Below are 16,250 nucleotides of genomic sequence, written 5' to 3'. Positions count from 1 at the left end.
TTTTTATATTTACAATATCTTTCAGGCCGGAGCTGAATGGGGTATTATTTATGTCAAATCACTACTTACCCTGAAATATGGGGAGAAGGAAAGCCAACAGCTGGATATGGTAATGAGTAAATAAACCATGTGTCCCTTTAATGATAGGGACATGAATTTGTGCTGCATGGGGAAACGGGCGGTGATAAGATGTCTTTGACTGGGGCTGACCACAGAGCAAGGGCACCCCAAAATTTATGTTGCTGGAAGTCTCCCTTGGCAGCTTGCTGGCAAGAACGATGGTCTGATGGTTCGGGGTTGGCTTTGCTGCCTGTTCTCTGTGGGGTGTTGGCCACATGCAGACGCAGCAGCGTTTGCTACCTCTGGCTTGGTGGCACAGCGTGAGTCTTCCCACAAAAACCTGGATCTGGAAGTTGTGGTTTCTGTGGATGTCTTAGAAACTCAGGGTTTTTAAAAGAAAAATCCAGAAGAGGTATTTTGGGAAGGAGTAGTGGGAACGGGAGCGTCTGTCTCCCCAGCCCAGAGGGAGAAAGTGTAACTGTTCTTGTGGTCTGTTTGGTTTTTTTCAGGGTTATTTTCTGTGTGTGGAGAGAAGCATATCTGGGAACATAAATTTTGAATGAAGGGTTTGACTACCTACAAGTGACATCAGGTGTCTGTGTCTTTTCTAGTGCAGAGTGGCAGGAGTGTTTCTGTCTCTGGGGATGTGCTACAAGGGCAAATCCAGTGAGTGGGTGACTGATGCAAAGAGTTAAAGGAGAGGGGAGATGCCAAAGGGATGTAATTACCTGAAGACAGCAGAAAGCTGAAGATCGTGTTGAAGTAGATACACTAAGGTCAAACTTCTTTGCATTCATTCTCCTGTGCAAGGGAAAAAGAGGTATTATAATTTTGTGGCAAATGGGGGTTTGTGTGAAGTTGGTATAGGGTAAAGCTTGGGACTATAAGTTTCTTACACCTGGACGTGTGCAGAGGCTGTGGGAGTTCTGGTGGCTGAGCATCCCTCTGTGCCGTGTGGTGTACAGACACAGGACAGAAGGTCCCTGTCTCAAAGAGCTGATGCACCACTGGGTGAACATTGATATGTAGCCAAGTGGGCCCATTTCTCTTGAAGTCAGTCGTATGCCTGGCTTTCTGTGCCTGTAAGAAAAATAAGAACTGCCAAACTGGATGGATCATTTCTGATATAGTAAACTCTTCCTGACAGTGGCCAAGAGCAGATGCTTTGGGAGTGTATGAGAGCTGGGCATTTATGGACAGATCCTTCCCACTATACCTACCTGGCTTTTGGCAGCCCTTGATGTAGGGGCTGCCCTAAATAAAGGAGTCTCTTAATGTCAAAAGAGAGTTGACTTTCTGCATGAGAATTATTTAACCTTTTGAAATTCATTCGTATGTGTTCACTGTGCGTACAGTTTATTGAAAAACCAAGTCATCCCTGCCCTCTACCATAGCCGTTCTGAAAGAGAACCAGAACTGTAACTTGCTGCCTCTTCTTCTAAGATGCTTTGATTTGAAAGGGCCATTAAAAATATTGCACCTTGCCACCCCTAGATTGCTTAGTTGGGAGCCACACGTGAAGGCCAAAAGGGTTTTATTTGAGAATGTGCTGTTTTGTCCAGATATTTTTGCCTAATTCAGAAAGTGAGGTAATTGATTTTAAGAAGCCACAAATTAAAATAAAAATATCCTCAAGACCCCGTACTGTTTTTTTGTGGCTAGCTGCACTTTGTTTTTTTCCCCCTAATCTTTTCAGATAAACAACAGGGAGCTTCCAACTCTCTCTCCTGTTATCATACCAGGAGCAAGAAAGGAAACAAATAAAGAAACTTGAAAAAAAACCCCCAAACATAAACACCTTAAAATACCCTGTGCTCAATACAGTTTCTACTTTTGTCCCATCCGGTGGTAATTTATCACGGTGGAATTAGGCGGATGCGGGAGCCAGCCCTCGGTGCTTTGGAGGAGCCAGGAAAGGCGGAGGGCTGGGAAGGTGAGTCCTGTCTGGAGGAGATCGGTAGTACGTGTTATGGGGGTCGTCAGGCTTCCTGCAAGCCCTTCCACTGTGTCTTACAGGCTGGATCTCCCCTGTGTCTCCTGCTGGAGCTGCATCCTGTTTGGACCATGGGATTTGATGCTACATAGAGCTGAAAGGAAGGTCAATAGATGTCATGTGAGGACGCTTGCCCAGCCTGCAGAGGTGAGAGGATGTCTAGTGATGAAGCAGTTAGTTGAGGTATCATGTGCTATGGCTGGGGACATGGCATTTGGGACAGGTCCTGGCTTTAATATCCCTTTCCTCCCCTTCCTTCCTCATGCTGGTCCTCACCCACTGAACAGGGGTGATGGTTTTCATCTGCCTTTTAAAGGATTTCAGATCTGACGTGCTCAATGGCTGAGACTTTGGTAGGGGGATTGTTGCCAATTCCTCTGTAGACATTCAAAATGTTCTTTGGTTTTGGTATGACTCCAGTGCATCTTGGTCTGAACACCTGTGCTCGTGTCAAATGCCACCTAATTCCACTTGCGGTCTCAGTTTGGGCTCAGTGGAGCAGAGGGCTGGTCTTCATTACTCCATCCTTGTATATAAGCAGCTGCTAAGGCTTGAATGCCTTTGGTGCAGTGAGAGGAAATTGTTTCTGCCTGCCTTTTATGTCTGCACTATCACCTGAGGAGCCCTTTCTGCAAGCTACCAGGGCTGTGCTCACGTGGCTTAGAGCAGGAACCAAAAAACCAGCATGCCTCTCCTAAAGCAAATACCAAAAATCACATTTAATGAACACTGTCAAGAATGTGAAATTTGTGGGTAAATCATAACATTGTCCATGGGGTCAGCAGAGAAGGATAAACCTGCCACTTACAGATGTTCAAGGCAATAAAAAGGGCCCGTAAAGAAAAGCCCCTTGTTGCCAGGCAAAGCCACAAGCGCAGAATTGCTCCATGCCTGGGGCCTCCCGCTTTCCCGGGAGGCAGGGAAGGGGTTAAGTCTGGAGCTGAGCGCTCAGCTTGCTCTGTATTATGTCCAGGTGGCATGACGTGTGAACAGACGAAAGATAAAAATCGCATCGGATAAAATCACAGAGGAAATGGCTCTGTCTGAGCCCAGATCACGACGCCTTGTGCTGACCCCACAACCTGAGCTCCATCAGTCAAGTTGTCCTTCCCTTGACTTCTCACCCCATGCTCTGCTGCTGTTGCTACTCCATAAAAGAGGAGGGTGGTGGGAGGAGGGGAGAGGCAGCTCAGCCCGATGACTAAGAGGGTTTGAGGACACGGGTCAAGTTCTTTCTGCTGGAGTCTGGAAGGGAAAGCTGAGTAGTCTACCAGACCCTGCTATAAAATGATCCAATCTTCCCCATAAAAGGACCGAACGAGTAACTGGGAGGCGAGTGCGGTCCTTGTCTTGCCTTGGTTGGGGATGGGGGTGGTGGAGCAGAGCCAGGCTGCCCTGGCCATCCGAGACCCTCGCTGCTCGGTGGGGAGAGCAGTAGCAATGTTAGGGTTTGGGGCTTTGTTTTTGAAGCTGTAAGATCTGTGGCTTGTCTGTCAGTCGGTCCCTTTCCACTTACCCCGGCCAGCTCGGCAGCTGCGTTAGCTCTGCTGCTTGGGGGTGAGGGTGACCAAGCGATCTTGTGCAAGGATGTTGCTGCACCCTCGGTGCCTGGTCACCTTCGAGATAGTCTTTGAGGGCTTTGATCAACTCTGAGGGCATCTCTGGGGGGAATGAAACTCCTCAGTCTCCTTGTTCATCCGAGACAGGTGGCATCAGTGACAGAAATAAAGTGTGCCACTGTCCCAGAGCCAGGCAGCCACAGCTGTGGGGAGAGGCACTCTCCAAGCTGGATCGTCCCTCGCTCTCAAAGGAGCCGTGTTCACTGCAAGGGCTGGAGGATGCTGGAATTTGCTCCCTTTGTCTGATCCAAAAGAGCCTAGTTTTGGGGAAGGCCTTCTGGGCATGCTGCATAAGACATCTGTTTTACAGGGTGTTTAGGACAGGGCTCAGCTCAGGCTTCCCAGAACTGGGAAAGGCTGGGAAGAGGTTCCCAGCGGTAGCTGGCTGAGTTCCCCTGCTGTAATTATCTTTTGCAGCCCTGGGATTTGAATGCGTTACCAATGACACTGTACTACGGCAATAAGAAGTGGAAGGGAGTTTTTAGTTGATTAGACTCTAAACTGCTCCGTGCATTTAAAAACAAACAAAAAACAAAACAAGTGCTTTGCCCTCTCCTCTGGTATAAAGATGCATGGGGACCGCAGCTCTGGTAGCTTGTGGTTTCATGTCTGTGTGGAAACTTGTATTTTCACTTCAATTTTAACTAGTCCTTTCTGTATTTTGGTTTAGTTTAACTCAACCAGGTTTAATTGGAATTTATGCACCAGAATAACCAAGCTGGTTTAGAGCTGGCACCCCCTGAGCTGCAGGTGGACTTTGGTTTTAGAGATGCACGTAGAGGTACAGGAGACTACTACTATCTCCAGCTGACAGGGAACAGAGCTACGATAGCAACGTGCTGGGCGTCAGCAGATGCAGGTGCTGAGGAGCCTTCAGTCAAATGGGGAGTGCGATTTACTTTGGGTTAAGCATCTGCTGAATTAGTCACCCAGCCTGTGGGCACTTGAAGGAGCTAATGCTCTGAAGTCAATATGCGCCATGCCGACCCATCCCAGGGCTGGGTGCACCTATGGTGATGCCCGGGGCTCATGGTGGGAGGTGAAGGCTTATAAAGCCCTCTCCTGCCTGGAGCATTGCTCCCCTGAGGCTTGTGAGGGCTGTTGGCCACCGCCTGTTTTATCATTGCCTGCTCTGAAGGATGTACAGTGACAGTAACAGGGTGAGCACCTCCAGAGTTAGACATGACCTGGTCAAAGGAGGATGCATGTGTCCATTAAAAACTGATTTAGAGCTTAATGAGCATCACGCCTCTGCCTCTCCTTGCTATAATGAAGGTCAGGGTATAGTGACTAGACCCTATCTGGGAGCAAAGGTGTGTCTTGGTTTGAAAGCAATCTATCATGGCCTTTGACAGCAGATGTAGCAAGAGCAAGCAGGCACAGAAAACGCAAGCAACGGTTGAGAAGACTTGAGGACCTCTTCCCTGTCCTGACTGAGAAGGGACGGGGTAACCCAGGAGCACGCACTCTGGCAAGGATGTAGGGAAGGTCCACAGAAATGGACAGGTCTTTTTTGGGGGGCAAAATGCTTGTCTGTGAGTAAAGCCACCTCACCATGTGGAGGATCAGGCAGCTGCATTTTGGGTTCCCAGCAGGCTCTGTAGATCACCTCCTGCTCGGCGAGCAAACGGGAAAGCCCATCTGCACATGGCCCTGCTCCTGGAGGGGCTGGAGAGCATCACCACTTCTCCCCGGGGAAGGCAGCTCTGTGGCACGACCTCCCACCTGGGGAAACGAGATCAGCAAATGACTCCTAAGTAGCGTGTCCATCACTGTCAAATTGACCATGGATGTCAAGCATGAATCGGCTGTCCCCGCAGCGCGGCCGGAGCCAGCCCCTTAGCTGGCTGAGTCAAGCTGTGCTGACTCCCCGTGATAGCATTTTAATGTGAGGGATGACAGAGGCCTCCAAGTTAATGTCTGCGGAGAGGTGACAGTTTTGAATGTCAGCCAAAGTGGAAGGCCTGCCTGGAATTTTGCAGAGAGTGAAGAGGATGGGCATGAAATTAGCACAGGCAACTGCGTCTGCCAGCAGCCTCACGGCACTGATGCCTGGTGTTCCCAAGAGCTGGCCACCTGAGCAGACCTTCCTGCTTGGACCTCGGAGGGTGACGCACGCATCTCCAGTGTGGCTCTTCCCAGGGGTGTCTCCTTGGACTGGAGGAGGGAGCAGAGCCTGGAGCTCACCGTGTCTCCCTTGGGGACGTGGAAATGGTGATAGAAATGCCACCCTGGCAATAGGAGTTGGAGATAAGATCAGAGCCGAGCTGGTGTCCGCCTGCTGTTATTAAGAATAATCAGCATATGTATTTTAGATGAAGCCTGGCTCTCAGGAGCTTGGCTGGCTGCCTGAATGGCCCCGTGGAGTCCCACAAGGAAGGCACTCCTGGTGATTAAAATCTGATGGCAAAGAGTATCCGAGTAATTCCTAAACAGCTTATTCACGAGAAGGAGCGAAAGTCTCTTGAAATGGCCAATACAAATCGGCCCGGCCCAAACGAGCAGGTATTCCTGTCCCCCATCCTGACCTTGGGCCAGGCAGCTTGCTTTGCTGTGCCTCAGTTTCCCTCCTCGGTTTCTCCTCCATGGGAGAAAAGACTGGGTTTCTTTACAGACAAACATTGCGGAAAATAAATGGCTCCGAGGTTGCAAAGGGCCTGAAGACTGCAGGTGGGAGGCATTCCTGAAAGGAGACGAAAGCAATGACAAGATACTGAACACAGCCAAGAGCTAGGCTGGATTTATTAAAGAAAAAATGAGGGAGACGTCTGTGGTCAGCTTGATAAATCGTCTCCCCCTCAAAGCTGTATTTCTGTGTTATTGTTCGCCTGCGATGGGATCTTGACAAACTCTCCCCGGGCTCAGGGGCTAATTGCTGAGTTCACAAAGTTGCAGAAGATCATCTGCGCTGTTGTTGTAGACCGGCCATCAGGAAACCGGTAATGGGTCTCTTTGGTAATGCAATACAGGGTGCAATATTCCTTTTTAATCCAGTAGAGCCCAAACCCCTTCCAAGAGTAATTCTATTCACTGGTGACCTTCAAGACGGGGAGAAGAGCATATTTCTGTTTGGGTTCCTTATAAGATATTGTCTTTAGCGTGCAAAAGGGTTTTTCAGAAACCTGGCGTTGAGTGGCCAGGAAGATTAGGGAGCAAGATGCTCTACCTCTCCTACCTGCAAAGTGCATTTATGTGCACTTATGAGGAGGGAAAAAGTTGGTTGGTTTAACTTTAGTCTCTGTTCCAGCAAGGCCACAACCTGGGGGCTCTTGTGTCCTGTTGTGACCCTGTATGTGCACTCTTTGACTTGAATATTCGGGAAGTCACGGCTTTGATATGAGAGCGCTTTGTAGGAAAGACTCCCTCACTCCCAAAGCAGGATTTTGACTGGGAGTTGTTTAAATAAAAATATGTCTTGCTATTTGCATGTAGGTAAAGCAGTCTAAGGAATGACAGCAGCTATTGTATGAATGCGGTTGGCTTGTGAGGAAGAGGATATTGTGGCTGTAGTTATAGGCAAATCCCTTCAGAAAATGCCTTCTGGGTGTTGGGAGGTCCTGGACACTGGTCCAGGAACCACCAACCTGTGATGCTGGGATGGCACCACAAACTGGGCTGAGATGGTGTTAGCAGAAGTAGTGAATTGTTGCTGCTGTTCTTGCAAGGGATTCACCTCCAGCTGCCCACAAGCACATGGATTTGGAGATGATGAAGGCTTTGGCCGCCTCTTGAACAGAGTCCCACTTTGCCATTGCATTGAGAGCTGCAGGGTGGCAGTAGGTTACAAAACACCAGGAATGTTATGCAAAAAACCCCACCAGAACTCCTCACAGGTACGTCAAATTTCCATTATATGTAAAAAAAGCTTCAAAGGAAAATAAAAACCCGATTGTGGACCACCTAATTCTCAGCACCTCAGAAGTTCAAGTTAGTGTTGGGTGTTTTTCTGAACACGGAGAGCCAGGCTGATTTTAACTGGATACTGAAATGAAATGGTATTTGTGCTGAAAAAAGCCTGCTTCAAATAAGGGAAGGAAGGTCTGAAGTGAATTTCAAATTTCTTATTTTAAGTTTAATGCTGTCTTTAGATGAGTGGGCCATTGACTGGAGAAATCCTGGGCTTTATTTAGCTATTTTTCTTGGCAGCTCTTTGACCTCTAGGTCTCTCCTGGTCTTGACCTTAGCTCTTTCCCAGTGAGACAGCCTTGGAGGAATGCTGCAATTTGCAGGCTCTTAATCCCAATACATCAAATGCCAGTCGTGCATGTGCCGAAGTACGGACCCCTGTTGTCCCAGCCAGCGCTTGTCTGCACTGCTCCGTGGCTCCAAGTCTCTTTGATAATGTTGAAGGACACCAGCAAGCTTGTCTTTCCCTGGGAGGATGTGGTGTTGGACCCTCTCCTGTGGACCCAGTACCCAGGCAGCTCTCGCTGGCCCGGCCTTGCTCAGTGGTGGCACAGGAGGGATCTCGCAGGGAAGCTTTGGGTCCAGTGCAGCCCACTGAGGTCCACCGGGAAGGTGCCTCTCATCAGCTTGTGGTTTTTAGTGGAGGAGAACTTTCCCAGTGTCCCTGTTTTCCTTCCCACCAGCTCATTTTGCACCCAATCTGGCGTCTGTTAGCTCCCAAAGTATGGGTGGAGGGACTGTGGGAGAAGACCTACACGGATTAAACTCCCACTTGCTGCCATCCCTGCCTCCTCTGCCGAAAGCTGGGACCTGAGAGTGTTCCTTCTCCTCAAAGTCAGGCTGCAAGCTAACGCAGAGGAGAGATGTGTGCGGTCGTTTATCCTCCTCATCGACAGATGGGATCCGACAGCTTCTTCCCTTATGCAGTCACAGACTCCACAGCTTGCATCTTTTCCCCTTTTCTGCCAGGAATAACTTTAGGGGGGGCTTTAAAAAATGTTTCATTAATGCTTCTGGAAATGTTGTTTGGTGTGTGAATTGCAAGAACTATTTACAGTAACTTCTTAAATGAACCTTGTGAAACGGGAATACTTTTGCTGTGTGCAAATTTCACAGCCTTTTACTGTTCTGATTTTTTTTTTTTGACAGCTTCTACATTTTAAAGTTATGGCCCCAGGCCTAAGCAACCCAGTGTCTTTTTGGGCCAGGTGAATTATGAATCAGCCTTGAACTCCCTTCATAGCGCTGAGTATTAATGGGTCCGTATTGCAGGGGGTTAGTGACTTAACCAGTGAGTTGAGCAGAGAGCAAAGAGGGGACTTGAGGTCTCCAAGTGTTTAAGGCAGGGCACTATATTCTTTCCCTGCTAGACAGATGGGAGACAGTGAGGCCCATGGACCTTGGAGAAATTAATGGGGCCCTCTGAAAAAACATCCTGCTTGGAAATGAAATGTTAGCTGCACAGCCGTGCGCTCTGTGTGGCTGCCTTTATTTTTATTGGCCCCTCATCTGTTAAAGTTGTCACCTCCTGCCGTCATCCCAACTTTCTGCGTTGGGAGAAGGTTTTGTGGTGGAGCCCTTCCATGAAGCATGGGGATAGTTGCAAGTTCTGCTGTCTGCATCTTCGTTTTAATGGGGGTCATTAACCAGTTATCAGTTTAACTGAAGATACTTGCTGAAAATTTAATTAAAACTGATTGTGAGGTGTGCTTTTTTTCTTGGCTGGGAGGGAGCTTCAGGGTACTGTAAGGTGGAAGACGCCTTGCTCATGAGCAAAGAGCGTAAGCTGGGGCGTGTAGTTGGAATGGTGAGTAGCTGTCAACGGTGGCCAGCAGCCCTCAGTTTGCAGGACCTCTTGCTATGGCTGGTGTTTTCCATGGAGGTAGGGTGGGACTGTCAGAGCTGCAAGCTCTGCTCTTGTTCTGGCTGATGCTCGACTCGATGTCCCCATATGAGATCTGGGGGGGGGGGGGGTGGGGTGGTGTCACTTCTGGCCCTCCCGGCAGCCAGAGGGGCTGTAGCTGAGCCAGTCTGGGCCACGTCTGCAGGGTTTATTGACTTGGGCAAGAGAAGCAGAGTCTCCTTCGTCTTGCGACTTGCTGGATTTGGACTTCTGATAGCCGAGTCTATAGTGAGGAGTCAGGATGGATCCTGCTGCAAGGCTGCATTTGGCTGAGGGGGGCTATGTATTTTGTTTAAAGCTTTTGTTAATAGATTTAGTGCTTCTGAAAGATGATGCTTTGAAAGGAGTCCTGTGCAGACACCTCTCTTTAGATGCTCAAATACAAGCGTGGCAAAGACAAGCGTGGCTCTGTTTCCCCAGCAGAAGGAGGGCTGCTCCGTGGACGTGAGGGTATGTGACCACCAGTCGTGTTGGCCTCTGCTCTTGCAGAAAGCAAAATATTGTGCTGACAACTGTTTATTCTGCTAAGTGCTTTTGCCTGCTGAAGTGTGACAGTGTAGCAAATGTCTGATTTTATTTTCTTTTAAGCTCTTCATATATGTTTTGGGCTGGTCAGTTGTGTTGATTCTCCCTCCCCCAACTCTTTGTGTGAGTTACCTGCAGATCCTGGGTTTCTGGAGAAAGATGTGTTGGGTGATGTTGCAGCCCCTCTTGTCCCCAACATCCTGAGACTTCTTCCTACCTCCCATACCAACCCTGCTGGCTTCACGTTTTTGACTTGCATTATTTATTCCTCTTTTCTTTACAGCAGCTGGTCTGGTAAAGCCTAACCTCATCTTGTTGAGCTTGGCTCCTTGGCAAGTCTGAATCTTACAATTTTTTCCAGGTTCAGAAGAAAAACGTTTGAGAGTTTACAAATGAATTAAAAGCCAAAAGGAAACAGAGCATTTCATTTTGGGTAAATAATAGTTTGGGGTTTTTTTTTTAATAGAACAATAGCACTGATATTTTTGTTGATATTTAGTAATAAGTGCTGTCACTGAAATGCTTCTTTTGAAATAGAATTTTAATTGAATTTGAAGGAAAAGGCATTTCAAGACAAGGAAAACCGAACTGCTAGGCTCACAAATATTGCAGCTAAACATTTTGATTTTTGCAGAATTAAAACATTTTGGTGTGAAGAGCCTTCAATGTGAAGGAGTCAGGAGTGATTTGAGAAGTAGTTTGATGTTACTGAATCTGCATTTCTCCCTGGTTATATACATAGTATGTGGGTATGGTAGGGGAACATTTTCTACCTGCTTCCACAGTAAATGAGTAGGTAGCACAGCCCTTTTATGAAAAGCCTTAGAATTTAAATAGACAAACCGGCGAGTTATTTCATCTCTGGATACTTTTACCTGCCAGCAAAAGAGTAATTTTTCACTTGCCCAGCTCAGCCTTTGGCCAAGCCAAGAACTGAAGCTGGGTCTTCCGAGTCCTTGTCCCGTGTCCCACGTCCCACGACAAGATCCCTGTCTTTTCTCTTTGTTTGCCGTTTGTGATTAATTGCCCAAGTCTCCTGATATTATTTCTGTTCTGCTCCCTGACTGTACGATTTGAAAGTTTATAAACAGGCCATAGCAAATGCATGTGACATACGAAAATATGGGTATTCATCAAAGTAGCACAGCTGCTCCTGAAACAATGGTGCTAAGGAAGCCCATTCATACTAATTACAGCAGCACAAAGAATTGTGTCGCTAAATTTGCTGGCAGGTCCAAAAAGTGTTTTGGCTTGACCTGAAACAGTCTTTTTTTGGGGAAGAAGTTTTTGGCAAGTTGGAACGTTTCAGTTTCACTCTAGAAGAAACATTTTTGTTTTGAAGCTAAGGATTTGCTTTAGGTATAAATTAAGAATTAGAAGATGGAAATGTTTCTTTTTTAAGTTGAAGTGGAGGGGGTTTTTTATTTTTAAGGAGGAAAAAAAAAAAGTCTTTTTCTTACCACCAACAGTTTGATAAAAAGGACTAAGTGGGTGACCTGTTCTAATAGGGCTGAAATGATATTTTTGGGAACCTCTTCTCCCAAATCTGAGCTCTTCAGCTGCTGCAGGATCGCCTGACCCTTCTGCAAGCGCTCAGGGTGTCTGATGTTCGAGATCTGAGGGACCTGTTGCTGCTCTGCTTTGCTTCCAGCCTGATGCGCTGAGCAGGTAACCCTGGTGAAGCCTGGCAGATCCCCGCGTGCTGCTGCTTGCTGGCGGGAGAGAACGGGGGGAAATTTCTCTCCTCAACATTGCTGAGCCCAAAAAGAAAAAGGTGTAATTACACTCCACGTACTGCTATTTCCATGCACTCCTCTGATGGCACTCCAACCACACAATAATATTTTCCTTTCTGCAAATAGCATGCTGATTTGGTAAAATCCTTTAATGTTTAGAAAGTCTGGAAATGCATAATTAAGGTATCCAGCCAATTCCCCCTTTTGCCTTGTAATTATTGTTTGTTCATTATCACCCCGAATGACTTCCGCCACCCACTCAAGCTTAACTTTGCCCCGCAAATCTGTCAAAATAGAGACACATATCAACATTGCAAATTGCTGTTACAACAGAGGGAACAAACTTCCTATTTCTCTCAGATGAATCAATTTTCAACATAATTTCACAATCGTGCAGTAGGTAGAATGATTTCCTGCTGCACAATCTCTGCCTGCCTTTCTTTTCAAAATATGACATGCTCAAACCTCCAAATTCATCGTTGTCCTGGGTACCTAAAACAGCCCCAAAGAACTGTTGTGATTCATAACATCCGACATCATATCAGTAAAGACCGTTCCCAAAGCTGCCTGGGGGCTGGGGCAGTAAAAGGATATAGCGGCCTCACTCCAGACACCTGAATTTAGGTGAAAAAAGCAAAATGTTTCCAGCCCACAGCAACTTTGAATTCACCAGGAGCTGCTTTGTTTATGCAACGTGGGGCTCGCTGTAGTCCGCGTGAGTCGATGGGGAAACTGCATTGCACGTTGTTTCAATCCCTGCTTTTATTAAGCAGCCATTTGGATGACATATGGAAATTAATGTTATATTTAGGCATGTTCCTGTATGTCCGTGAAGACAGTCACAAAACTATTTTTAACTCTTAATACTTGTACTAATCCTCCTAAAACTCACCAAGGGGCACTAACTCTTCTCCAGCAGCAGAGGAAAACTCAGTCTGGTCTTGAGGGGAGGGATATTTCTGGATAGGAAGATATTTGCCAGAATAACCCGTTCAGTTTGCTCTGGTTCAGCTCTCATCTGAAGTTGCTCTGCCCTTCTTGCCAGCATCCTGCTGATTCCTTTGGCTTGCGGTACCCACAACCTTGCCGTAGCAAGTCCCGGGACTTGGCAAATGCCTTGAGTTGCTCATGGCTCTGGCAGACGCCAGCAGATGTGTTGCAGACCTGTTTCAACGCACATCTGTGTGGGTCTGTCCCTGTAGCAGCCGTGTCAAAACCTGGGATGCTGCTGCTTGTGCATGCCCTGCATGTTGCTCCGCGTGTTTTGTTTCCAGTTCCTGGGCTGCTGCACGTACCTACCCGCTGCACAAAAGTTTCCTGCGCACATCAGCTGAACAGCAGCACCTCTTCTCTCTTAAGAAAGACTTTCTTCCAACCCTTTATAGTACAGAGAAGCTATAAAGACTGGGTTAACAGCTGACATCGTGGATGGGCCATCCAAGTTGCCAACGGAGATGCAAAAGCACCACTGAAAGCCCCGAGATTGATTTCTTCAGGAGCTTTTGCAGCAAGGCCAGAGGCAGTGTGCCAAGATCTCCCGGGATGGCTCCTGTCTGGGGTATTACTGCAGACTCCTGTTCATGAAACCCTTGTTCTAACCTGCTGGAGTATTTTGCATGCTGCGGGATGTCTATGGAAGGATCTGTACCATGCTCCAGGCACAGCCTCCCCAGAGAGCCGGCGTGTCACAATAACGTAACGTCTCAGCTTGATCCGGCTGGTGGGTGGGTAGGGAAGGAGCTCTGCTCCCCATGCAGCTCCATTCAGCAAGAGTCTTTCTGCTGGGGTGTCAGCCCTGCTCCAGGTCAGGTAATCCAGGGGAAGGGCCTCTATTCTGACATTTTAGCTCTGGGTTTTTTTTTTGTTTGTTTGTTGTTGTTGTTGTTGTTGTTTTTTTTCCCCTTTGGCATCTTCTGCCACCCCACATCATCTCTAGGCCTCCCTTGGGAAGTTGCTCTACCTGTGATGGGATGCAGTGTGTTGGTCGTGTGCTCGAAGGAGCCTCTGCCGCCGCTAACTGCGCTGCAGCCCAGCCCTGGGACACACGGACCTACGTCCATTGTCCTTGGAGTCCTGAAGGGGAGCACGTCCCATGGGTCAGACAAAATGTCTTCAGGGCAAAGGAGGCGGATTGCTTCATCACCTGGGTGAGGGTACTTCCCTGGTGGCATGCACGCAGAGATGTGCGTGCCTCGTTCCGCAGCTGTGCTGTGGGCAGCTCTGCTGACCGGCGCGTGATGATTATTACCTTGCGCTTCTGCACTGCAGTCAAGCGATGACTGCAATTTATCAGGCTGTTCCCTGGTGGGCTGGATTTGACCTGAACGCTAGAGCGTCTCGGTGCTTCCAACCAGCTCTGCTCACGTGGTGCCCACGCCGGCTTTCCTGGAAGGCAGGCTGATCTGGCGGGAACTGCCTGACACATCGCCATCAATGCGTAATAACCTTTCTTTAAAAAAAAAAAAAAAGAAGAAAAAGAAAAAAAAAACCAACCTTCTGCCCACGATCCCATGGTAACCCTAGCAATATGGGCATTAATGTCCAGAGAGCTTTCTCCTCTGGACGGGGAGGGGAGTTAATGGGTTTAGATTATTTGTGGTTATCTGGATTTCAGATTGACACCATAAATATTCAAACTCTGAACCTGGCTGGATGCAGCCGCTGTTGACTTTTGTATGACCTAGCTGGAAACTTTAAATCAGCTGTTGACTTGACTTTCAAGGGAGTGAAGTGCTCCAAATCCACTAGATAGCATCTCCTTGGTGTTTTATTACCTCCTGAGAACCTCACTTTGGTAGGGACCCAACTCCAGCCTCCTTTCAGAAAGCGGAGCTTTGTTAGCCTTGCAAAGTCATTAAACCCGCCATGCGGGAATAGGGGTGTCCTACCTTGTGGCAACACACTGGGCTTATTATATAAAACCTACATGATTAATATACAAGTGAAATGAGTCCAGATGTAAGCCTCGCATTGCGTTATTAATAGGCTAACATAGATCTCTATCAATGGTGCTCTCTGTTCGCTAGATCACACTGGATGCTGCATTTCGGGTGTGGGGGTTTTTTTTGTGGTGTTTGTTTTTTTTTCTTTTTAAAGCGTTTCTTTGTCTTTTGAGATAGGTATATAGGGCTTCTCTCCAGGTACTGAGTACGTTTTGCTCCTGACGCAGAGCGTGCTGTCGTTCTGGTCAACAACCCAGGGCTGGTTTGTACAGCGCTGAGTAAGTCAGAAGTGAAACATCGTGAGCAGCGGCGATGACGGTTAGGGCCAGCGGTGCCGTGCCCGCGGCCGCAGACGGCTGTGCCGGCGAAAGGCGCTCTCCTTGTCCAGTGACGGAGAGCAGGGTGGCCCTGCAACACCAGATTCATCATAGCAGGTAGCCTGTGTTGAGGGCCACTGTCAGCTTAATGGATGTCGCAGTGTCAATAAGGTTACAGCCTTTGCTGAAGAAAGAGATGCGAACACCGCTTAAGTAATTGCGTAGCGGGGGGAGCAGCAATGACGTATCTGGCTGCTGGATGTCTGCATCCTCCTCTGAAGAGCTGGACAGTCCATCCAGGGACGATGCTCTGAAAAGTCACAGAGATAAAAAAGTTGGGGCCAGATGTTTTGCTGGAGTAGACCTGTTGAGAATGGGACCTGCAGTGTGGCTGGAGTCAAGACCTCCAACCTTCTGTAGCTCCGTGGGAGATATTGGAGAGCTCTTTGCCTCTTCTTGCTTCAGTCACCTTGGCCCACCTTTCCAAAGAGGTTGCTGAGTTCAATGGAGGCTGGTCTCATTTCGCACAGTGCGAGGCGCTCAAATACCAACAGTCGTGTGGCGTGAAGGGGTCTCGGGTCCATGCAAGTGGCCCAAGGTAGGAGCTGTTTTTGAAAATGCAGGGGCTCTTAAGTCTGGGCTGACAGCTTTTAGACTAATTGGTTTGATGGTCTAGTCCTCTAATGTTTTATTAGGTCCAACAGATTTCTGTTCCAAATTCCCTGGTGAGCCCTCCAAAATGACTGTTCAATGAATAGCTTTTCCCTGCAGCTAAGTGGGAGGGGTGCTGGCAATAGAGAGATTTTGGCAAACCAGACTGACAAAAACTTGGAAAGGCTCTTAGTCCAACCTTATGGATTATCTCACACGTCTTCCACTCATCTGACTGGTACTAGAAGCAAATCACAGGCAAATGGTTGGGTCTTCTAGTAGCTAGGGGTGCCTGCTCTAGGTCTTCATTTCGGCTTCACCTCTGTGGTGAAGCCGCTTCTTCCTGCGGTTCCTGTTCTTGATGCGTTGAGATCCCTCTTTGCAGAAGCCCTCAGAGATGTGTGCTCTCCTGGAGACCACGCACAGGGATTTGGAGGTCCTGGCATGGCCATAGCTGTCCTCTCATGTCTCCAGCCCATGTGGTGCCTTATCCCCCAGCCCGCAGGCAGGCACTGGGCTCTTGGAGTCACTCTTGGTTATGAAGATGTCTGGACTCTCTAATACAGATTCTCATGCCTTGTGCTTTTAATATCATGTC

General features: G+C 48.0%; 1 protein-coding gene and 1 long non-coding RNA gene across 2 annotated transcripts in view; one reads left to right on the top strand and one right to left on the bottom strand.

The window, feature by feature from the left end:
* Positions 1-16,250, bottom strand: part of KLHL20 (kelch like family member 20) — a 494,534-nt gene that overhangs the window by 190,903 nt on the left and 287,381 nt on the right. The gene's annotated exons all lie outside the window — the stretch shown is intronic.
* Positions 1-16,250, top strand: part of LOC142602689 (uncharacterized) — a 33,613-nt gene that overhangs the window by 13,276 nt on the left and 4,087 nt on the right. The window contains exon 4 of the long non-coding RNA XR_012836452.1: positions 2,077-2,158. This is a non-coding gene — a long non-coding RNA (uncharacterized LOC142602689). The remainder of the gene's footprint in view (positions 1-2,076; positions 2,159-16,250) is intronic.

Source organism: Balearica regulorum, chromosome 8, assembly GCF_011004875.1.
Source record: "Balearica regulorum gibbericeps isolate bBalReg1 chromosome 8, bBalReg1.pri, whole genome shotgun sequence".
Classification (NCBI taxonomy): Eukaryota; Metazoa; Chordata; class Aves; order Gruiformes; family Gruidae; genus Balearica; species Balearica regulorum.
Note: the sequence above shows the minus strand (reverse complement) of the source record. Positions and strands in the feature narration are given on the sequence as shown.